We start from the raw sequence: 24887 nt of genomic DNA on the forward strand, positions 1-24887 counted from the left end.
TTTTACTCTGGTACAGTTTTTAAATTACCAATTTTAAAATAATATTGCAGCAGAGACAAACTTAGTATCTCACACGTACACGGGTGACTGTGACTGGCAGCCCCCCTGGAGGGAGGCCATGAGAAAGAGCCCTGCGCAAAGGCACCTGGGTAATCTACCATGTGGTCTAGTGCCCCCCTCCTCTCCCCCCAGCGGCCGGCCCAGGGCCCAGGGCCCCGGAGGGGGAGCTTCCATTGGCCTGGATCTGGAGCAGAGCGTCTTGTCCCTGGGTGAGGATAAAAAGCCCCCTTTTAGTTGGTTGGGACTCTAAGACTCAGCGGACAGGGACCCCTACTTATTCGATGTCGACCCCCCAGTGGCCACCTGTGCCTGGAAAAGAGCAGGTCTGTGGCCAGTGTTTATGGAATGATGAATGTCTCCTGAGTCCTGACAGGAGGCACGTGAAGAAGTCAAACTGCACAGGCAGTTAACGCTGAGCAACATTTCTGGGGACGCTCTGACACTCTCACTCACACGGTCAGCTTCCCTCTAAACACTATTTAACAACCCTTGACTTCTGGTCCATTTTTGTTCGTAAGGAAAGCATCCAGCTTTCAATATGCACCACACTAAGGCAGATTGTGAAACAGTTTTTGTTTAAGGATTCAATTTCTCGCCCCCACACTGCCCCCAAAATAAACCTGATCTCAGCTGAATGAGAAGGTTTGTTTTACTGCTCCTTGGTCTAGAGACTCAAATGCATTTAAAAAACAGATTAGGGTTATCCAGACTTAAATGGTAGGTCTGTCAAGGCAATATAATTTTTTTAAGATTCTATTTATTTATTTTAGACAGAGGGGAAGGGAGGGAGAAAGAGAGGGAGAGAAACATCAATATGTGGTTGCCTCTCATGCACTCCCTACAGGGGACCCAGCCCACAACCCAGGCATGTGGCCTGACTGGGAATCAGACCAGCGACCCTTTGGTTCACAGGCCTGCATGTGACCCACGGAGCCACACCAGCCAGGACTGTCGAGGCAATATTGATGGGGGGTAGGTTTGCCTGCTCCATGATCTCTTCATAAATAAACTTCTTGCCTTCTCAGCCTCGTCTGTGAGTCCTTGAACGTGTCCTTGAATTAGGTAAGGTGCTTTGCTTTAATAACAGAACCCACAAATCCCTTAGAGTACATTGCACTGCAGGCTAAACTTGTTTTCTAGGCTTAAGACTATGATGTGACACTTGGTGCTTCCTTTTTAAACTAAGGGTGACTAGACATTGGGACAGATGCCCCCTGTCTGTCAGGGATATGATTCTCTTTTTGTCATTTAAAAATGCTTCCTTCAATAGCTTGAGGCCTCACAAAATCACAAAGAAGCACTGGAGATCAAGATCTTCCAAATTCCTTCAGGATATCTGCAAGAGGTGATCGCAGGCGCATTTATAATTTGGTTGTGACCTCCAAAGTGGCTGAATCTGTTAACACTGGTGTTTAATGACTAGATGGGACCAATTTTTAGCTCTTAGACAGAAGCAGGGGAGGAAGTTAGGAGGGAAGGAGGTGGGGAAGAAGGAAGAAAGGGAGGGAGGGAGGAAGAAAGGGAGGAAAGAAGGAAGGAGGGACAAAAGGAGGAACAGAAGGAAGGATTCCACCAATATGTCACCTTCCAAATGACCTAAAAGGCGGCAGGTCCCAGCTGGCCCTGGACAGTTAGTCTGGCACTCGCCCCTCCCCCCACCCCGGCCTCCTCAATCTGATTATCTGGCTGCTGTCTAGGAAGCTCCCTCTGACAAAGGAAGAACCCGCTGCTTGCCCTCCCCGCTGTACACTGGAGCCCCTATAAGGACAGTGCCCAGCCCACAGCTACTGTTCTCAAATCAGAAACGTCGGCGCCTTCTTCAGTTTCATCCTTCCAAGTGCGACTTCTGTCCTGGATCCATTACTGGGCCATCTGCAGGATGGCCCCCTGCCCCTCACCCCCGCGCCTCGCTGTCCGAGCTCCCCTGGGGTCCTAGCAGGAGTTCAGGACGGTCACCTACTGAGATGAGCCACCGTAAGGCTCACCTTACTTTCACCTTCAACCCATTTTGATCACGTCGAGTCCTATCCCACAAGGAACGACCCCCAACTTTAGGTTTCTTGTTGTTTTAAAATTTGACTTCTCAACCCTTTCCGGGATAAACCAACCTTCTCTCTGTCCTGGGTGTTTTCTGGTCACCCACTAAGTTCACATTCACCTGTGAGGACATATTTAGCTGAAGTTCATTGTGGCTGGTAAATTCCTATTTGAGCTTAATTTTGCCCTGCACCTGGTTTATTTTAAGACTGTTGTAAGGATTTACTGAGATAGGCCTGAATGCAAAACGACATGTTGTTAAGCCTGTGGCTCTCAGCATGGCAGTGTCTCAACAGACCAGGAGGAAGGGGGTCCAGCTGGAATACACCCCGTTTCTCAACGTGCCCAATAGAAATTATGTACTCCTCGAAGTGCAAGCATTCAAAACAAGCAAACGGCAACAGTGTTACTCAGTATAACGCACCATTAAGCTCACGTTTCCAGAGAGGCTTCGGAATTTTGTAAACAATTTACAAGGTATATTTATTTTAATAAGTTATGACATGTAAAAAACTATATACATAATTTTCAACTGTTTTTTAAATCCTTACAGAAGGACATGTTTTTTGATTTTTCAGAGAGAAAGGAAGGGAGGGAAGGGGGAAAGGAGGGAGAGAGAGAGAGAGAGAGAGAGAGACATCAACTGATTGCCTCTCGCACACAACCCGACCGGGGACCGAACCCACAACCCAGGCAGGAGTCCTGACCAGGATCAAACCCACAATCTTTCGGTTTTTGGGACAACGCTCCAACCAACGGAGCCGCCTGGCCAGGGCCAGAATTTTCAACTTTTAAAGAGTATTTTCCGTTGGGAAGCTTTGATGACTGGCCCACTGTGATGTATTAGATAGTAAGTAAGGAATTTCTGAATGCTCTCAATAGAGTTTTACAAAACCATCTGCTTGCTCATTGTCCATCTGTTGTCGTTACAGAGAGTTTTATAAAGATTTTTTAGGGTTTTTTTGGATAAAATGTATATATACGGGAAATTAGAATAACAAGAGCCTATAGAAAACAAAGACTTTTACACACAGGTGGCTGCTCCAAAGGAGAGGGGAGATGCCGAGGGAAATAAGAGGACAGACGGAGTGACCGCTGTGGGACTCAGGCACAACACTCGAAAGAGCTCTCTCCGAAGTCCTCCGATTTGTAAGACGACATGTTAAGCTGGCCATGTCTGAAATCCCGGAGGCCAGTGCCTCTTAGGGGCCATGTGACGGGACACCTCTGTGCAGGATGTGAGTGCAGACACCAGCCGCACGTGCTCCCCGAGAACACCCACAGGAACATCGTAGGAAGGCTCCGGTCCCGCTAACGCTTTGCTGCTGGACGGCGTGGCTGGTGAGCTCCAACCCCACGTTTACCGGATTTCACACCGTGGTCTCTCTGACAGAGCCAGAGATGTGTCCCGAGAAACCGCAGCCTCGGCTGCACCTCCCGTCCGGGACGTAACCCGAGCTCGCCCCTTCTCCCGTTTTATTCTTAAATGTAACATTGCTGACCTCCCTGTGTGTTGTCACCCACTTCTGATAAAGACCAGAGGACGGACAGTGGGGAGATGAATGAAGTGCATTTTTTCAAGCAGTCGGCTGTAAGACAGCCATTAAAACGTCTGGGTACGTGCCCTCACACCGCCCTTGGCCTGCAAGCCAGCCGGCCATTCTGGCTCTCGGCACACCTGGCCTTGGGCTGCGCACTTGGAACCCAAGGGCCGGGAGCCGCTCCGGCCGCCGCAGCTCCCCCACCACCTGACACTGGGTCAGGCACCTGGTGGTGTGGTAAAACGTGTTGGCAAAGACTAAACAGCTAGTACTGAAAAGCCAAAGCAGAAGTTCTAGAGCACGGGAAGGCTTTGGGCATCTTGTAGTTTGGGGATAAACATTTGCTATAATTGGAGTATTTACTAAACAGGGAATAGGCTACGTAGAGGCTAAAACAGCTTACTGGTAACTTTGCTTCTAGCATTCCTTCATTTGTTAATCAGACATATACACTTGTTAGTGGAATTCATTTTCTTAAAAATAAATGTCATCACCAGCATACTGCAGTTTTTACATGCACACTCGCGGATGTTCTCCCCAATGTAAACTGTATGAAGAGGGTTTATACGGCTCACCAAATGCATTCGATTGCTGCTTTAACTCTCTTTTGTGCCGTTCAAACACTCTGCTAGGAGGTATCTGCATCGTAACATTGAGATCACGTGCCAAATGCTAAATGCTTTACCCTTTTATGTACATGGCTCATTTTAATCCTCATGACAACCTCTAAAAAGGCATTATTGGCCCATCTTACGCAGGAAGAAGGTAAGGCTCAGAGAGGCTGAGTGAAGCGCAAGGTCACGCAATGGGGCTGCTACCAGTAAAACCACAGGCTTCGGCTCCGATCCCAGTCCTCACGCATAACTAAACGGGAGTGGGCAGGTGGTAGGTGAAAACAGCACAGCTCTTCCACCCCCTTTTGCAAGAAGGCAGGTGTGACAACAACAAACTCTGAGATGTCCTCCGTGAAATGACAGCGGGAGGGAGAAGCGGAGACAGAGACAGAGCAGGGAGGCGGCGGATGCAGGACGGCTCCCAGTCCCCAGTGTGTGAGGGGGCTCAGACCTGGCTCCAGGCTCTCGTGAGCCTGACCCCTAGGCGGCCCATTGCACCTGCGTGTGCAGGACTCCGGGACTGCTGCCTGTGACCGATCACAAGCAGTCAACACACACTTCTTCCTCATAGAGTCCCCACCCATCACAGAACTGCTGTGTGCTATCTTCCCCTGCCTCCTCCCCTGGGGCCAATGTGAGGTCTTTCAAAGCAAAGGACAGCTCTCCTCCCCCGGCTTCACGTATAAAGAAGGCCCAGCAAGGCCGGACGGGGCACGGCACCTTTCCGCCCAGCCCTGCGGCTGCTGCTGAACCCTGCAAGGCCCAGCACCCGGGCCCTTTGGGCCCCAAAACCTCTTTCTTTTATAAAGATCTTCCGCCATGAAGTTAAACTTTCTGTTTAACAGGTATAAATTATACATAAAAACGCAACCTAGGGTCCTGGCTGGTGTGGCTCAGTGGATTGAGTGGCAGCTTGTGAACCCAAAGGTGGCCAGTTTGATTCCCAGTCAGGGCACATGCCTGGGTTGCAGGCCAGGTCCCCAGTTTGGGGGGTGTGAGAGGCCACCACACACTGATGTTTCTCTCCTTCTCTTTCTCCCTCCCTCTGCCTCTCTCTAAAATTAAATAAATAAAATCTTTTTAAAAAAGCAACCCAGGAAATTAAAAATATAAATGTACTCACATAATTTTCCCATTTATCTCTTCCTACCTTGACCAGCCACTACATATCCAGGTGGCCGGGCACCAGGGCACGTGAGGAGGAGAAGCAAAGGCTACCGCCCTGGCAGGTTCCCGCTGGTGAGCCCGAGGGCTGCTAGTGACAGGGAGGAGAACAAGTGGGACCACCGAGCAGTATTTTCCTGAAGGTCTGGACTCCTTGTGGACATTTCCTGGCAGAGGCACCTGGACTGGGGCCAGAGCGCAGGCTCTGGGAGAGTGCACATCCCAGGGAATCACACGTGAGGTCGTTCACGGGTGTTCTCCCACTCCCCCATGCGTGTGTAGCCAGGGATGGTGTGGGATTCGAACCCAAGTCTCAGAGCCTATAGTCGGCTGCCTGTGCTGCACAGGGTGTGGGGCCGAAAACAAGACCGTAAAAGGGACCCTGAGGTGGGGGCAGGGGAGAGAAAGCAGAGAGACGGGAAGGTAAATGAGGAGGTTTACCGGCGATCTGCACTAGGAATTAAACCGAGCTGTCTACCAGCTCAGGGCTCTGGGCTCCGCGGTGATCACCAAACCCGCCAGCCCCGCGAAGGGTGCAGGTAACCAAGGGGGACAGGGGCATGTTCTTATCCTCGCAGAGCCGGAGCAAAAAAGTGCCTTTACGTCAAGGCTTCGTGTTGTTTTTTTTCCAATCAGTAAATAGTCCAGGATTATCCCACGGACCTCGAGGATTGTTCGAGCCTGCTTCACTGAGCAGGGGAAAGAAAGAGTTCTTCCAAGGCAGGAGCCCTTCTTGCCTCAACCTTGACTGGTAGTCAATGGACGTGACTCCGCAGAAAGGCCCCAGGGATGGGCGGTGACACAGTCCACGCCTGCTCCTGACCGGACGCATAAATAGATGAAAATACTGCACATCTGCAAACACGTATTTGCCTTAATACCGTGTGCTAAGTGAGTTTTGTACTTTGATCAGTACATCTCAGTTTAAATATGGGGGGTGGTTAGTATTTCACTTTGTCAATATTCTGCTATGAAATCCATTTTACTAAACAGACTTTTTCACTTTAAAATATGTTTTGACTGAATCTTAAAACAAAACACCCTTGATTTAGATATCTTGTAAATGTAAATTCTTTGACGGTAAGAATACTTCAAATAGGTTAACCATTCCTGTTTCAGTTTTGAAAGTACATTTATATTTAGACATCGTGTTTTGAAGTAGTACTTAGCACAGAATGAAATCCTAGAGTACAAACCTGATGTAATTTGTATGTTTGTTACTAGAACGCTTTTTAAGTCCATAATGTTTTGTTAGTTTGGGGCAGAATATAGGACAAATTCAAACAGTGAAGAATTAAGATGGAAAGAAAGATGATTCTCAGCTCCCAGATATGGGCTTCTTTGGAGAAAGTGAAACTGGATTTCTTTTAAAGATTTTATTTATTTATTTTTAGAGAGAGGGGGAGGAGGAAAGAGAGAGAGAGAAACATCAATGTGTGGCTGTCTCTCGTGCGCCCCCTACTGGGGACCTGGCCCACAACCCAGGCATGTGCCCTGACTGGGGATCGAACCAGTGACCCTTTGGTTTACAGGCCGGAGCTCTATCCACTGAGCCACACCAGCCAGGATGGGCTAAAGACGGCTTTTAAAAAAAATGAATAATGAGTGATAAGCCGTTTTTTGAAAAGGAAATTATATATGCTGTTAGTCACTTAAAAAAAAAAAAGACCATCGCCGCCATAGAGACTTTGACACACATTTTTCTGGCCACACGCCCCTCTTGTACAAACACCACACACACCAGTATGTTACGTGAACCGCAGTTCTTGTCGTGACTTCAGGGAAGAACTTGTTTTCATAAAAGAACTCACATTTTCCCATGCTTCTTCACTTCTTGGGCAAGGACTCTTATGAGATTCAAGTAAACTGGGTTTTATTTATTTTTCTGAGAAAGTTCTTCCCTGCTTCCTGGAAGAGCCCATTATCTGGATATAATCATGTTGAAGGAGAATAAATTCCGACCGAGGAGATGATTTCCATCTCTGGCCAACAATGAAGAGGCCCAGTCTTGCTTCCACTCTGGCCGCAGCACAACTTCATCTCCCGGTCCACACATTTGTTTATGCTAACGCAACACAACGTGCTCCGCACGGGAAGGGACGCTCTTCCAGGAGCCTCCTAGTTCATCTGGGCAGACACGCCCACTGTCTCTGCAGCCACGCGGACTGGTGCAGGAGTTCTGTAGCGGGAATAATGCAATGCACCCGTGCCTGGCCGCCTCCACAAAGTCCCTGTAGACGGTACGTTCTTCTCACAGCACACTGCCCCAGCCCTCGCTAACTCATTGCTCATGTTCTCTGAGCCATCCGTCAGCCTGTCTGCTGTTGCAGCCACCTGGAGCGGACAAATATTTTCCTAATGTGAGGGATGTCATAGCAACCGGATCTGTGGTCTGGATAGAATCCAGGCACTAGGATGCTGCAATCGAAGGCGGGAAGCAGACACGTGGCACCCACGACAGGACTATCATAAAGAGTGTCTTGAGAACCCAGAATTCATTATTTCTTTTTTTAGGACTGAGTTCTTTAGACACAAGAATGGACGTTGCCCCCAACCCTAAGAGATGGCAGGCAGTGATTTAGATTAGAAAGACCTTACATTTCAAATCTGTCTGTTTCTTACAAAAGCTATGCCACCTTGGACAAGGTCACAAACCTCCTGGAGCCTCAGTTTTCTCATCTGTAAAATGGACATGATAATCCTGCCTCAAAGGGCGTCCGGGAGGGTGGAATGGGACGGGACCCATAGTGTGGTTGGCGGAAGAGAAGCAGATAGTAACTAACTGCTCTCGTCACCACTGGGGAAAATCGGGGGGACGATGGGGATCTCCTGGACACAAGCACAAAGGTCTCCCCAATGCGGCACAGGTGCAGATGTCAGAAATTTCTGTTTCTCTTCCCTTAACCATTTTATTGACATGTACTTTATATCTTTAAGGAATCAACTGGGATGCAGCATTCAGTCTCAGGATTTGCTGCGGGGCACCCTCACGTGAGCGCCCGCCTGCTGGTGGTTTCTGTGGGCGCGCGGGAGCTGTACATGGGACGCTGGCACCAGCACTGGCCCGGGTGAGAGGACATGTGGACGACATCGCTTACTTCTTTCTTTTTTATCCTCATCAGAGGACATTTTTTTAATTACTTTTTTTTTTTCCTTTTAGACAGAGCAAGGAGGGGAGAGAGAGAAACATCGATCAGTTGCCTCCCTCCTGTGCCTGAACCAGGGATCCGACACGCAACCTAGGCATGTGCCCTGACTGGGAATCAAACCTGCAACCTTTGGGACACACTGCAACCAACTGAGCCACACCAGCCAGAGCGCCATTGCTTACTTTTAACCAGGCCAGCCCTCACAAAATGCAGAAGCGACCTAAGATTCCTGCAGAAAAGCCACTCAGAGAAAATGTTAACGACTAGCATGAGTGAACAGGAAGGGACAAAACTGACACTTCACTACCGCGCACCCTGACCGTGTGACAGTCACATCCATGAGGTAAGGACGATGGGAACATATTTAGGCCAGACAAGAAGTCCACTGGAATAACTGAAAATGGTCTGGAAGATGATTTGAAAGAAGGATTTATGTAATTGTTGATGAACTTTGGCCTTTATGACGACATAGTTTATGGTAACAGAACACACCTATGACGTAGAAAATACAGACAGATATATTGGTAGTACTGCTCAAAAAAAGTGTGGGACTGCGGTGCCAGGGAGCGTGAGTATGCGGTGGGCATGCTGTAGGAGCGCCTCCCGTAACATATTTCCCAATATAACTCGCGATAATACGGCCCATGGTGCAACTGTACTGCATGCTGGGATACACAGCCAGGCTGCTGGAAGCTCAAGGTTAAGAGACAGGGCCTCTGGCTGCCCCGGCTCCTGCTCAGCCCAAGGAATACTGGGGGGATCAGTGTCTTCCGCAGACCTTTGGAGCACACCCATGTCTCACGTGAGGCACTTCAAAGCACATTGGTTGAAAACTCAGTCCTACAGGCAGATCTGGTTGGGACTAATTATAAGAATACAGCTGTTTGGGCACAACTGGTCATCTCTGTAGAAAAGGGGAGAGGAAAGTTTTCTAGGAAATGGATCTCTTAAGAATCAGCCCAATAAAATTTGTTTGTATCTCCAGTGGGCTTTGTTGTGAGAAGTCAAATATTTACGCTACCTCATTCTCTCCAATCTGATAAAAGAGCACAGTGAATATATTTACAAATACTCTCTTTGCTCTCCGTCCGTGAGTATATTCCCCGTGGTGTGGTCAGCTTTTAGCACGGTACTACCCACACACTAAGTACTAATGTACATTTGCCCCACAGATAAATAAGCCACAGTTAGGCTAAAAACACTATTCATCAATCCTTATACTCGCATCCACGAAGGTCCTGTTCCAGCTTCTCCCACCAGCTGGTGTAAAACTTTGCCGAAGGTTTCCAAATCCCAGCCCTAACCCCACACACACTTCCTCTCAGCTGACTTCACCTCTTCCTTTGATGAGATGAACGCCATCCTACCCAAACTGTCTTGACACCAAATACATCAAGCCATGTCATTCAGCAGAAACCCACCCCCTCAAGTTGTCCTTGACTTAACCCTTCTACACCAAACCTATTAGTCGTGGAGGCACACTTTCATTGCAATAGCTCCTCATCTCCTTCTCTCTTTCCTCCTCCCTCTGCCCAGCGCTGTCTCAGCTAAACAGTCAACTCTTGAGCCAAAGCCTCTGCCTTTTCTGCTCCCTCTGACGTGCTCTGGCCTCCAACACCCACAATCCTCTCTTTCACGCCCTTTCCTCCAAGTCTTCATTTAAGCCGCTTCTTCAAGAGGCCCACCCTGGCCACCTTTTCAAAACCTTCCACCACTCTCCCTCACATTCATACCACCTTTCCCTGCCTCCTTTATTCTGTTTATCAATGATCACTACAATAAACAGCATTTACCTCTTTATTGTCCGTCTTCCCACTCGAACACCAATATCATGGAGTCAGAAAACTTTTTCTTTTGGTTTTGCCTATTGATGTATCTATATGTACAGATCTCTCCATCTGTAGCCTAAACTGGGCCTGTGCACGGTAGGCACCCAGTGAGCATTTGCTGAATGAAGGAGGGAATAGGGGGATGGATGGGTCACTGCAATGGGTGTGTAAACTGTATCACGGCTTCCTCTTCAACCCACTCTTCTACCAAAGCAGTCACCTAAATTTCGAGTTCAGACGTCACTACTCTCCGCACCACCTGTCAATGCCTATACGTAATTTAGGGAAGAATATCTGAAAGCCTTTGGTGATCCGTCCCCGAACCCCCTGTCTGGCCCCATCTCCCAGTGCAGCCATCTCTCCACACCTCCCAAGGCCGGTCACGCGGGAGGACCATCATTTATCCGGAACACATTCAACACTTCCCAGTCTTCATGTTTTGACACGTGTCCTTTCGCACATCTGTTCGCTACTTGGCCCTCTCCCGAAATCGATGTTTTCAGGCCAGCCCACGAAGCGTCCCCATTCTTCCAACTTCAGTGCTGCTCCACGGGGCACTGCCCCCACCTCCAACTGGGATGAAAGTCGTTTTCCCTCGAAGTGTGTTCACGTCGCCCCCATGATGGGGCCATAACATCCTTGAGAAGGCCGGATAGCTGTTTCTTTTTCACAGCCCCTTGCACATGGTAGGCGACCCATAGATGTTTGTGGAAGTGAATGGCACAGTGTCACTGGCTGCGCATCGTGATACAAGAGAATTATTGTCCGAGACACGCATTTGGATCCCTTGCAGAAGGAATACACCAACACCAAAGAAGTGAGCATCGGCGAGACCGAAAAGAAACACAAACTTGTAGCGTAAACAACATGAAGTAAGAGCCTTTCATTACAAACTCTAAAGATGTGGGTACCTTATTTCTCTCTGATGGAATCTCTGGCACAGAGAGGTCACTTCATCTGGAGTTGGATCCTCAGCTAAAAATAAACTGCTTTTATTTAAACTGAGGCTCCCTATTGTTGGTGGACCATTCTGTGGTTTTATTCAAGTACCTGCAAGGCTCCAAGAGCACCTGTCAGGATGCGTCTGTGTTACACAAGCGTTCTTCTCACCGAGTAATTTCGGGTTAATTCAAGAAACTGTATCTTGTCTGTGTGCGGGTGTCCCCTCCCTGGGCCCGTCCCCGGGACACACAGGCCCAGCCTGTGGCCAGGCCCAGCACAGACGGGCCGGTGGGAAGGATAATAAGCACTTACAGAAAGAACAACCATTCTCAGGAGATTGTCCCAAATCACTGTTTTCTTGTGGGGAATTGAGGACCCATCGTTCCAAGAGGCTTTTACAGCCTAATCCTCAATGAGACAGTAGAGTGAGTTTAAATTCTAGAACCATGGGCAACAATTTCAGGCAGGGTCCTATCGCCCTTTGCTGCCTGTGGAATAAATAGGTCCCCTATGAGGCCCCTCTGCGGAGGTTAAAGGGTATCAGCCCCGCCCCCCGGAGCTTCCCCATGGCTTGCTGACACTGCTCTCACCTGTCCTGGGCATCCTGCCAGGGCCACCTGAGCTGGAGGGGTCCATGTCTTCCTCAGCTGACAGCTTGCTCTCTCACCCCTGCGGCTCAGACCACCAACCCGGCCCAAGTCAAGCCGCTTGGCTGACCAGCTCCGCCCGGGCACTGCCTCTACTCCTTGAGGAAGGCGACGAGGAGTGAGTTTCCATGCAGCTGGAGATGGCGCTGCCCCTCGGGTTCCTCGGCGTCGCAGACACCAAGGCCACCACCAGAGTCTCCTCTGGTCGTCAGGACTGAGGTTCCTGCGGCGTGGACCCCTCGGGACTCCACGTCCCCCTGCTCCCTGCACCCCATCCAGACACGCTTGCATTGCATGTTGGCTGGGAGCGGCCCTTTGGAGGGTTTGTTTGTTCTTTACTGGGTTTGTGTTGTTTTAAAGATGGCATTCCTTCACCATGTAAACAGTGAACTCTTTGAAGCCAGGGACTCAACATGACTTCCTCTGCAACGCACGGAACAGGACCACTGATAAACATCTTTCGAGGAGACACGTGCTGCTCTGCCCTTTCACGACAAGGTGGACGGGCCTGCTCAGGCTGTGTCCCTGCCCAGCCGTCCTGGGCCCTGGCCTCCTCACTCAGAGCTTCAGGGAGTGGCGCTGTTCGTGGGGATGAACTTCAAGGATTTTCCCAAGAACTGAAAACAGAAAACGCCCCCTCTTGAACAGAAAGGTAGGTGAAGGGTAGTAGATCTCCACTGGCGAGACCCTGACCCATTCACCCGTGAGTGGGCAAAGGAGGGTGGAGCTTCTAACTCAGCCCAGTGCCCCGCTGACAACCCAACCCTGACTCGATGGGCTATTTCCAGTATTCCTGTGGTTTATCCTGATAAAGCCTGTAGAAACTGTTACGATAAAATGGCTTTACCTCTGACAGCTATTCCATGTAAAAGCAGATTAAACCAAGGATTACAGAAAGCCTCCCCTCTGTACATAGTTTTCTTCCTACTCATTTAACAAGTACACTCAAGTTTTCCCTTAACTGCTTTTAACCTCAGTTCAAGGGAAAAGCTGAACCAGCCTGATTCCCATCTCTTGGGGAGGGTGATGGTGACGGTGTATTTGCCATAAAAGTGGGGGAGCTGGGCCTGTAGACTCCCACTGATGCCAGGAGCTCCCCTGCAAAGAGCTCCCAAACTCTGGCTCCAAGGTGATCTTATTTGCAATATTTGCTAAATTAAAACAGGGACAGTAAGTAGTACATCAGAAACCCTGGGAGAAATTCTCAACCTGATTTCTCCAGGTGTATGTGTGTGTGTGTGTCTGTGTGTGTGTGTATATATATATATATCCCTGATTCTATGTGAAGTGTCTAAAAGAAAAAATGGCAGCCCACAAGTCAATGCAGTTAGTACAGAATTGATTGTGCAGCCTTTAGATTATTAATAACTTATTCTGATGATTAAAGGAATGCTGGTCATTGGACTTACTTGCCATTCTTCATATTATTTACGATGAACGTCGCGTTAAGTATCTTTGTTCAGGAAGCTCTGTGTGCATATTTTTAACCACGTCCTTGGATAATTTCCTTCAAGGGCAGTTACTAGACCAGAGGGTCCTGATGGATCCTGCCGAACGTCTCTTCAGAAAGACGACCATCTCCCAGCAGACCCAGGGGATGGTTTGTGTGAATGTGCAGGTAGCTGGGTGTTTGGCACGGGCCTCTGATAGGGCCGGTAGGCTCGCTGGTCGCCATCTGGTGATTGCACACTGCGCTTTCCCAGCTTCAAAGGGACACTAGGCTATAATGCGGTAACGGTCTAACTATTCCAGACATAGAAGTGGGTGCCCGGATTCTGTCTCCAAAAGCATGTGATCATAGTATATCACAAACAATGGAAACTTTTCAGAAAGCTACGGAAGGACTGACTCGTCCATTCATGCAACAAACATGACTGGAACCCCAGCCAGTGAGGGGAAACTATGGCAGGCCCTGGGGGTCACAGAAGCATGTGCCTGCCTGTCTTTGCAGAGCCTGCAGAGGGAGGAAGACGGGTAACCGAAGAACAGAGTGGAACAAGGTCAGAGCTTTGTTAGAAGTGTACACCAGGGAACCGTGAAGGAAGAAGCTCCTGACCCTGGGGAGGAGGGGTGCTGGGGAAGGCTCAAAGACCAGGGACGTTTAAGGAAGCTTTGGGGATGAAGAGAATGATAAAACATGGGAGAGAGCGCATAGCGGAGCCCAGGGAGTGGAGTGAGCACAGCATGAAGGTGTGACAGCACCGGTAGCTCAAGTGTCAGACTGGAGGGGAGGCGGGGCACAGCTGGCGAAGTGGTTAGCTCTTTCCAGGAAAGGCTCTGGGGCTCCAAAAGGAGGAGAAACCGTGGCTTTGAGATCAGGAAAGAGATAAGAGGAGCCGCTGGCTGATGCGCAGGGTTTGTTAGGAAAGGGAAGAAGGAAGGTTCCGGAGAGCAGTTAGTGCCTGGGAAGTTCTCAGAGCGTCTCCACGTGTGGTCAGGGGCACATTCTTATTCCCACACGGCAGCGGGGGCACGAGCGCCGGTGGGGTGACGTGGCGTCCCCAGGGAGACACGGATGAGTGAGGTGGCTCGCAGAGCTGCTCTGCTTCACAAGGCAGCGGGTCGTGCCCACGGGACAGTCTGGCTGGGCGTGTGGCAGGCCCCGCAGCTGAGACGGACAGGCCTGACTTCTGACTTCTGGCGCCCTTGCACGACGCTGAACATGAAAGTGGTCGCTAATGGTCCTGATCTTCCGCTTGTGATGTTTTATACACTGCTGTTGTTACTAGAGTATTTTGTACAGATTTTATGTATATATCTTACACAAAGCTAAGCATATATTTACTTAAGCACGGTATAATGTATATATGAAAAGGAAAAAAATTACGGCTCTGAATTTGCACTATCATCCACTTTCCTTACATCAGAGATGTTTAAAATGGCGTATCTGTAAGCAGACGAAATCAAGGCAGCATTGCACCCATTTTAACTCTGCGTCTAGAATATCAACCCATTTGAGGACATGCCAGGAGCTGGGATGAGAAAAACCCAAGGGTAATTCCACACCAAGCAGAACTATGGCACTCATGCCTTCACGAGTGTGTGAGACGTGAGATACAGGGTTTGCTTCAGGGGCCCAGAGCTTTGCGGTTTTTCCGTGTGACAGCTCTGTCCGAGGAAAGGGGCCACCTCACCAGTCACCGATACCAAATGCTAACAGCACAAGGCAGCATACACCTACTGTACCGACACTGGAAATGCCCTAGAAAACGGAGAGACAGCTAGAATTTGTCACTCCGTTTTCAAGCAGGGACACGGATTTATCAAAAGGCCAGTTGTTGCCTTTAGCATCATCAGGGCGGGCAGCGTACGAGCAGGGGCTGGCATCCAAGGCTTTGGGTGTCCTTGTCCTCACAGAACAGTCAAAGTGTGTCCATGAGGTCTGACCTGGGCAAACGCTCTATCACACGTTAGCAAAACAGGTCTGGAGGCCACCCTGTCCCATGTCAGCACATGTCAGCCCACGAGAGTTTAGCTCGGGCAGAACTGACCGGCGGGTATATCTGGTTCCCTCACACACAGACACCAGTCTACACATCAAGGAGAGCACGTTCCAGAATTTCACAAAGAGTTTCCGGCGCACGTCACTAAACAGCCGCAGGAGTTTCACAAAGTCCACGGGGAACTATGTCTACTGCTGTCTTCTCCATCCTCACATCGAGACTAGAGGGAGCAGGGTCGGCCTCCGAAAAGGCAGTGAGACCAAACACACAGCTTTTAGTTTCTGATGCTCCCGCTGGAAGGGACACAGACACGGCTTTGGTCAGGGCCCAGGTGGCCAGGGCCCCGCAGAAGCCATCTGGTTGTCATAATGGTGCCATCTCGTTCAGAGGCGCCAAGATCCCTAATGAGAGCAGGACGCCAGGAAAGCAGAAATCGATCAGGATGTCCCCCCCACGTGCGGCGGCGTCCCACCACCGGGGGCCGCGCGGCTCTGTGTAAATGAAATCAATCAGCGAGGGTTCCTGTAAAAGGCACACCACAGTTGTCTTCTGGACCCTGGCGGAAGATAAATGATTCCAGACCTTGGACCGTGGCCATTTTCCCACACAGGCTGCTAAGTTCTGACATCCATATTGGGCCACAACCCCGAGCGTACTCTGCTTTGGGGAATTTCCAGCCATCGCTTCCACTTCTGAGTCGGACAGGCAGCCTGCGATTGCCGATGCGAAACTGCGTCCCCTTTTCCCTGTGTAACCTGGAGGAGCACTGCCCTTTCCTGCGAAAGGGGCTCCTTGCTATCATTCATAGAAGCTTAGCTTTCTGAATCACTGCCTCGGTTCTCTGGAATGAGACAAGTCCCGGCCTAATAAACATACGGCACATGACATCCAATGCAAACCTCCTAGATGTAACAACGACAGCAAACAGCACAAGTCTGACTTTGTTTTAAAACGAATACGTTTGAAAATGTCTTAAACATCAATAGCAGGGTCATTGTGTACGGTAGCTGAGGCTCTGGAAAAGGGTAAAAGGCTTTTTGAGAAAGATAAACTACAAGAAGTTCCAGCAGCAGCTTCCTCTGAGAACTATGTCAACACAGTGACATTATCTGGGAGGCATGTAGACATCTAAGTCAGACTCATAGCCATTTACCTAAAACGGATCCGGGGGAATTCACGTCCAGGGGACAGCATTCCCTGTCGGCCTCTTAAATCTCAGAGACTGGCAGTTTCTACTACATCTCCTCTGAGGAAAGATACTGACAAGTGTGCCCATAGTTAGAGAGAGAGACAGAGAGAGATACCTACACCAATATCTATAGTCTAATTGAGAAGAACAATTCGAAGTCAAATGAAAGTGAAATAAATCTTACTGTATCTACCCAATGGTTTTAAAGTGAATAAACAAAATGAGAGGCTTTAAATTCTGAATGCAGTTCTTGTTCAAAGGCTGTCCTTCTAAATATCCAATACACCACAAAGAAACTTTCTAGATCCACACCAGAACTCACACAGCCAATAGAAGGCACAGTCATCGTCCGCTCCCCCCGCCCCACCCCCAGGACCTCTGTTTCTATGGGATACAAACTTACTTTTTGAAAAAACGTCCTTAGGCTGTGCTGCACCTTTGAAACAAAACCACCCTCTTCTTCAGGGCATTTTCTGCTTTCTTGAAAATCGCCCCTCCGAAACTGACAGATGGCGCGTCTGCCGCGAGTGTTTGCCCTGCACTGTCCCTGCCAGCTAGTGCCTCCTCCCTGCTTGCCTGCTGCCGGTGGGGCTGTGCGCTCGCTCCAGCCTGATCAATGGTGAGCTGGTTTGAGGTTGGCTTTGGCCCCGCCTCCAGCCCTCAGAGAGAAAACGAAATGAAAACTCACAGCTGGCTTTGCTATAAACCTCTATTTTAAACCTGGCTCTGAAGCTAGGGCACATGCGAGAGGGAAAAGCTGCCAGGCTGTCACCAACTGGGGGGGGGCGAGCCTCCCCAGAGGGCCCCCCACACCAGGGCCAAGTCTGGGTGTTACATAACAAGTCCCGTTTTAAGTGAGTCTGAAACTCCACAGGATGGGAGGACGGGCTTGGAACCAGCCTCGGGTTTTTCCGTGCCTAACACGACTTAAAAGACGTCCATGCCCAAAACATACACACACACTCACAACCCACACCCACGACTCAGTAACTTTTAACATGTTAAAACTGTGAAAACTGAGTTCAAGGAGAAAATGGAAAGGAATATGTGCCAAAATAGCACCTGACAAAATCGTGCACTTGTAATTTTCTATCCCAAGTCATCGCTCGTATTCAGATAACACTGCACCTCCTAATATCCAATTTGCTGGTATTGAGCCTCTGGTGAACCTGGTGAATCGAGAGAATACACGGATGCATTTCAGGTTGCGGTCACAGAGAAGCCTGCTCTACCAAGCAGAGCCAAACAACTGGGCATGTGGCACTGGTCTGCTCTGTAACTCAGTGGGACAGAGAACGTATCCTTGAACTTACCTACTCTGCGTGGTCAACATAACCAAGCCTTATCAGGTAGAAGGACTGCACATTCGGAGCAGATAGCAGGCGTGAGCGTTCCCAAAACAAGGTGAATGATTTGGAGACTGCAGCAGGAGCCACAGTCAGAGGGTCTAGATTCAAGTTTTGTTTCTTGGACAGCGTCCTTGAACCTGAAGGGCATAAGATAAGCTCTGGAGACCTCCCAGGTGATCGCGAGATTAGATTAAGATGATAAAGTACCCTGTTGTCATTAGTCAACGTTTGCATTGTTCTTTGCAACTAGAGGGAATATGAAAGACGTATAAATATTTAATCTGGCAACGGATGGCACCCAGCTCAGTACCACAGGCGCTGATAAGGAGAGCTGAAGATGAAAGGGTTCTGGGAACAGCAGGCTGGGTGTAAAGAGCAGGCAGAGGGTAACTCTGACTGTGTGTGTGAACTTGCAGTGAGAGGAAGTGCGGGGAGAGCAGGGCAGAGTGGGTGGGGAAGGGAAGGTGGGAAGCTTCAGTCCTCCTTCCACCATAGAATCCTGCAGCTGTCACCTGCCACTAGTCTGTGAGCCCAGTGGGGGCAGGGACAGACACAATTGTCATTTGTTGAGCGAGTGAATGAATGAGACATCGAACCGGACGAGAGCCACCATAAAGGAAGGAGTGTAGGTCATTGTGAGGAGCCTGAGTCTCAAACTGGAAAATCAGATACTTCAAGGTGGAGGCGATCCCTACGACCTTCCTGTCTCCTCGAATGTGAGGCTGGGATTTGTGGGGAAGGAGGTTTTCTGGGTCACTGAGAAGAGAGGAGATTTTGTTCAGGAACCCCCGATCTGATCCAGTTTCGACGCTCTCCCCAGCACCTCTCTCCCCTGCTTCCTCCCTCGAGAATGTCCTCATGCTGCCAAAACGGGTGACTCAAGCAACAGGATGTGTGTAAGCCTCTGTGATGGAAGTGCGGGGACGTCAGTGCAGAGCACTGCCGGCTGTGGCTGGCCGGAAGTAAGTGTTCCAAACCCAGCGGGACCCCGCTCCGTGGCCGAAAGGGGGCAGAGGGCCTGGGTCCCTGCCCCCACCTGTGCCACCCCACTGCCAGTGCACGTCTGTGTTCTTGACTAAATACACTGGAAAGGTGACCCAATTTCTCAGTGGCCCCAAGTCTGTGATCCCTCCCTTCCGTGGGGAGGATTCTGCCAAGTTGCGGTAAGAGCATGCACCACCGGGAGCATCTCGTCTAAGAAATGCTTTTCCCTCCTATCAGGTGCAAGCTTCCAGCTGGAGCCTGGGAGGCTGTGTGCTTTGCACTCCAGGGTGGCCGATTTACAGGGGCTCAGCCATCACAGTCTGAAACAGAAGGTGTGAACAGCAGGGCACCGGGAGTGTGGCTGGGGTTTCAGAGGGAAAAAACACACTTAGTTTGGGGAATGGGACTGGACAATCAAGAAAACATGCCCGGGGGGTAGTGCTCCAGTTTGGGAGCGATTTGCACAGGCAGGGAGAGAGGGAGGACCCTGGGAAGAGGACCTTCCTGGAGGAAAGGACAAGCTCTGAGACAGAGACAGAAAGAGGCAGGCATGGGAACCAGGGAGCCATCCATTCTGCTGAAGCTCAGAGAACGTGTAGGGGGACGGACCACAGAGATGGGGGTGGGGGGTGGGGCCTTGAATGCTGGGGTGGGGGTGTGGGGAGTTAGTATTAGGTTTGACCAGCCATGGTGAGCCCTCAGGTGGTTTGAGCACAGGTGTGACACGCCTGAGCAGGGAGACATAGCAACCACGTTCGGGACGGGTTAGGAAGGACAGAGCAGCCAAACGATCCACTCGGGAGGCCACCGCAATGCTGGGAGCGAGAGGCCCGCTGGGAGGAAGGGCATTTGGAGAGGAAGGGTGCCGGTGGCATCTGCACCAACGGGGGAGGCAGGGGACTTGAGTCGAAGGAAGTCCTACCTGGGAGAATTTTCCTGGGGGGGTTTTTGACAGATGCGCAAACATGTGCAAGTTCCTATGACGACACTATTTGTAATAGCAAAGATCGCAAGCTGCACGCATGCCACCGATAGGGAATTTATGCATAAATGATGGTACAGTCGGCTAATGAAATGCTGTGCTGCCCCTCCCATGCACACACAGCTACGAGGAGGCTGCTGGACGGTGTTGGTGACAGGCGCCAGACTGCTGGTGGTTGAGGACTGTGTGTAGATGACAAGTTGTGGGCAGGGAGTGACTTCATGGCCAAGAAAGGAAAATGCTGAGGAGGGGACTGAAAATGTGGCAGGGACCTCAGGGTTTGGATTCTACTCTCCGATCGGCACCTGCCTGCTCCAGAACCAGGATAATCGAGGGTCACTCAGGGTGCAACCTACCCCAGTGTGTGGAAGGTCTGCCCACAGGCACCACCAGCTCAAGGGTGCCAGAGAGCTGCCTCACTCGCCCTGCATGTTTCCACGGTCAAAGGCCCATCAGCCATGTTCCTGGGCAAATCAGGCCTCGAAAGGGAACGCCAAAAATGTTGGGGACAAAAATGCTTTTAAGGACTGTGGCAGATAGCAAAGCAAGTGGCGTGGCACCTGAAGCTCTGTTTTCACCAACCTCTGGGCATGGCAGGTCAGGGAAGCATCGCAAGCAAATCCAAGCTCAGGGGTAAGTGCAGTGCAAGTTCATGAACCGAGAGCAGCAGTGACGACGGGGACCGATCTGCTGGTCCCCAGTTCTGCACTCCTACAGACGGATATTCTGTCAGCTGGCCCTTCCTTTTGAACCCAGACTGTCTCTCTAGTGACCGCATACAAGAAGTCGAGGCCAGCCTCATGGCACGGGCGAAAAACATCAACAGCAAGCCCTGGGCACCGCAGGGAGGGTCCTACAGACAACGGATATGGCTCCTTGGTGATTCTGCTTTATTGTTTGCAGAGAACAAGGCCTGGCTATGAACTGTTTCCCATCAGCTCTGCAGAGAGGAGACAAGCCGAGCACACAGGGACACCGCAGAAGAACACTGCGCATTGGACGGATGACGTGCCAGCTACCTGCCTCGTGCCCAGAATCTGTCCAGGGGCAAGTGAAGAGCAGCGTCACACGGCTGGTGCAGGCCGTGTGGTTTTGTGGAGAAGAGTACGTTCTCTCTTTAACACAGTGAGAAAGCGACTTCACATCCCAAGTGGCTGGGTTCTGAACTTGACTCTGCCTGCACAAGCCGCAGGCACTGGGAACAGTCACTGGAGATCCCTCACTGCTCAGTGGGTATTCACATTGTGCACATGAGGTGGGTCAGGGCACGCAAAATGCTGGGGCCAGTCCGTACGTGTTATTTACCATTCCACAGTTGGAATTTTAAAATACCGGTGATCGCGACTGAACTTTTGATCCCATTAATGGCAATTCGACAATCCTCTGCACGAATAGCTGACTGCACTACTCATCTGCAGTTTACTTTAAAACTCTCGGGCATGCACGATGCGGTGGTACGAGCGTGGCACTCAGGGTGAACTATAAGCTACATGCCACCAGCACCTGAGCGTTCACCACCTGAGCCAGCTTAGCTGGGGTTCTAGAGAGGGAGCCAAGACATCTGTCCCTCCCGGTCCTCTCCGGTCCTGGGAAGGGTGGTAGAATAGGTGCGTCAATGGGTGACTATACAAACACCTAGGGGAAAAAATTAATTGAGTCGACTTCAATTCACATACTTGTTGCAGGTGACAGATGGTCACTCCAGCGTGCCCATGGGTATTTGGAGTATGCCTGCTTGTCCCCCGTGCCATTTCAAGCAGAACATAAATACCACCTTCTCCCGGTGAGTTACTCTCACTTACAGCAATGAAAATGTCACCCGTGCACCCCGAGCACCAGCGGCGCAGACAGGTGCTGATCCGCAGGGGCCCCGCCGGCAGGCCCAGGCAGGTGCGGATGCGCACAAAGAGGGCTTGGAGACCTCCCACCGTCTCCGGTGTCCTAGAACCCACGTTCGAGCGGCAGCCTGTGCTTTTCAGGTTCGCAGACACTCTGTCTGCCTCCAGCACAATTTCAGCAGCGAACATTCCGGGTAAATGTCGAAAACCAGACAAACCTATGTTCTCACTGCGCGCCGACAAGGAGCCCTCCACAGATCCCTTTTCTAGTGTTTAACATTCCCAAAGGAGCACAGCAGTCTGCCACATCATTTCTGCTATATTTAACCCCTTTCTTTTTCTGGGGAAAAAGCTTACCTTCCATTATAAAATTATAAACGTTCACTTTGCTTTCAGTACGTGAAGCTATGTGAAACCGTTATGTGCTTAGATCAAGGCAACCTACCCCGCTATCTCTCTCATACATTCTAGTTGTGAAGCAAATCAAGGCTTGACCCTGGTTGTTTTCAACTTCCTTCATCCAAGAAGATGACCTGAGAAGTGTGACACATCCGCTGCCGGGGGCTCGGAAAACGACCAGGGACGTGAGAACAGCTCTCAGTGGGTGCAAACGACAAGAACTCAAGTGCACGTCAGGTGCGGTTCGCAAACGCCAGCGCTGCCGGATCTGTGCGGACGCTCCCCTGCGAGACAGGATGGCCACTTCGCTATTCTCAAAATCCCCCAAGTTACAAACTTCAGGGTTACATTACGAGAGAGAGAGAGAGAGAGAGAGAGAGAGAGAGAGAGAGAGAGAGAGAGAGAGAGAGAGGGAGAGGGAGAGAGAGAGGAAGAGAGAGGGAAATGGAGGGGGCGTCTTGTCAGCAAGTCAACCATGCTTTGGGAAGTCATACTAAAAACCGAGAAAACAGACTCACATGGCTCAAGAATAACTGTGTTTAATCTGCTGCTTTGGAGAGCTGGCTTGTGGTTCTGTTGCCAGGGAACGGAGCCTGCCCTGGCTCTCCGAGCAGAGACGGTATGTGAAGTTCTGGCATCCAGTAGCCACAGACCGAAAACGTCAACACTGAGGCAGAAGCATAAACGACCTGCTGGGGAGACGCCAACGTCATGCGTTGTGCTCCTCGCCGCCCTACAAGCACGGATTCGCCCCTTGGAAACTGGCCCGTCTAGGGTTCGGGTGTGTCTATCCTCCTTCGATGCTGGCATTTTCCTTTCACCCCTACTATCTACTAACCATGGACCTGTAAAGATCAACTCTATGCTGGCTTAAATTTTCAACGGTGTTATCTTGATTTCTGGGCAGAGACGGACTGCTTTAATTATGATGCTAATGGCTATCCACAGTGAAGCTGCTGTTTGGGGGAACAAAGGCCCTGGTCTCCAGGCTGGACGGATGATCTCTTTCTAAACTGGGTTTCTTCCGCTGCCTGGGAGATCGTGCCGCCCATCACTGCCCACCCCTATTTGGATGTGGCCTAGAGTTTTGACTTTTATTTGGGGTTACCAAAAAAATTGGCTTATGCAATGAAATTTCTTTAAAAATGCAGTACCTCTTTTAAAGTCCATTTTAAAATTTCAGAAAAAAGACAGACTTAAAGTAGACTTTGAAACTACAAAGAACACTGTTCACAACCTTGCAAACCAAATGCATGCGCCTCGTTTTTCTCTTCCTATCTGACTGCTTCCCAACAAGAGCTCTGCCTGACTTGATGGAAACCAACCCTAAAACCAACCTCGGAGGCAGACTTATCTAAAACGTTCAGGAATCTTAGGCTCCTGAACTTGCTGCTCATTTTGCAGTGAAATGTGGGTGGCCATGAGCTTTCCTGGCATTGTAAGGCATCTGCTAACGCATTTGACTTTGGAAATAGGGAATCACGCTTATCAACGCAGGCAAGAGGCACTGGCCACAAAAGATTAGCTGCTCTTCCAGAAGGCTCCCAGTAATCCAGCACAGAGTGACAACCTCCTGAGCCTGCTCCAGCTTTCAGCGACTTCAGAATGTATTAGAAACCTCAGCATTTAATAAATCCCAGATTTTACTTTCCATCACCACACACTCACACACACACACCCTTTCTTCTCCTGCTGTGGTAGCTAAGACCAAACATTTATCCACTGCGTATGTTTTAAAACTGGGAGGATCTTTAAAACACCACACCTATTTTAAGTTTAAAGGGGGCCTTTACTGTCAAGAGATTCAGGTGCTACTGACCCCTACAAAACATGACTTCCTACAAAACCCATCAGGACCGAGGCTGGTTTCCGGGGAAATGAAACCTTGTTTAAATCCTTTGAAAGCATTAGATTCTCACTGTAGTTTATTTCCCCTAAGACACACAAACCAATGCTGCCTGGAAAGAATATATTTGGAGAACAAGAAAATGCTTCATCCAGCTGAGAAGTGGGTGTAACAAAGAATTCAGGAATAGAATGAGTATTCTGGAGAAAAGGGGTGGGTGCTCTGGAGCTGAGCTTGCTCATCTCTGATTGGTGGAACTTCTTTCGCTGAAAGGACTCTTCCTTAAAAAGATCACGTCCTTGCTCCGCATCCCCGTTTCTGCTGTGCTGGAGTCACGCTGTGATTATTATTTCAGGTCCCAGACCAGGACACTCGCTGGTTCTAGATAACGAGTATGAGCTGGTGTAGACCATGAGTGCTGGCTGTCACACAAATTCATGGATTTAATATAAATATCTTTCAAAAACACATGGCTATCCAGGTTCTGGTTCTGATAAATTACCCTGTCATTAATTTTTTCTACAATTAACAACACCGGCGAAATAACAGCATCTTCATATCGTAGTATACAGTCATGGAATAGCACATAGCCTTAAAAGGGAAAGACATTCTGACTCGGGCTGCCATATGCATTTGAAGACCTTATGCTGAGTGGAATAAGCCAGGCACACAAAGGACGAACAGTGGATGATCCCATTTGTAGGAGGTCCCCAGAGTAGCCACATTCATAGAGGCAGAGAGTGGCGTGGCAGCTGCCGCTGCCAGGCACTCAGGGGGAGGGGGAGGAGGAGGAGAAGGAGGAGCAGGAGGAGGAGGAGCAGGAGGAGGGGAAGGGCTTGTTTGGCGTACACAGTTTCAGTTTTGCGAGAAGAAG

General features: G+C 50.0%; 1 protein-coding gene across 4 annotated transcripts in view; it reads right to left on the minus strand.

Moving 5' to 3' along the window:
* STARD13 (StAR related lipid transfer domain containing 13) overlaps window positions 1-24887 on the minus strand; it is a 359221-nt gene that overhangs the window by 64217 nt on the left and 270117 nt on the right. The window contains exon 1 of one of the 4 annotated variants that reach the window (XM_053916851.2): window positions 17019-22001. The exons of the other annotated variants lie outside the window; for them this stretch is intronic. The gene's annotated coding sequence lies outside the window, so the exon portion shown is untranslated. Of the gene's footprint in view, window positions 1-17018; window positions 22002-24887 lie in introns of those variants that run through there. 4 annotated transcript variants of the gene reach the window in all.

This window comes from Desmodus rotundus, chromosome 13 (assembly GCF_022682495.2).
Source record: "Desmodus rotundus isolate HL8 chromosome 13, HLdesRot8A.1, whole genome shotgun sequence".
NCBI lineage: Eukaryota > Metazoa > Chordata > Mammalia > Chiroptera > Phyllostomidae > Desmodus > Desmodus rotundus.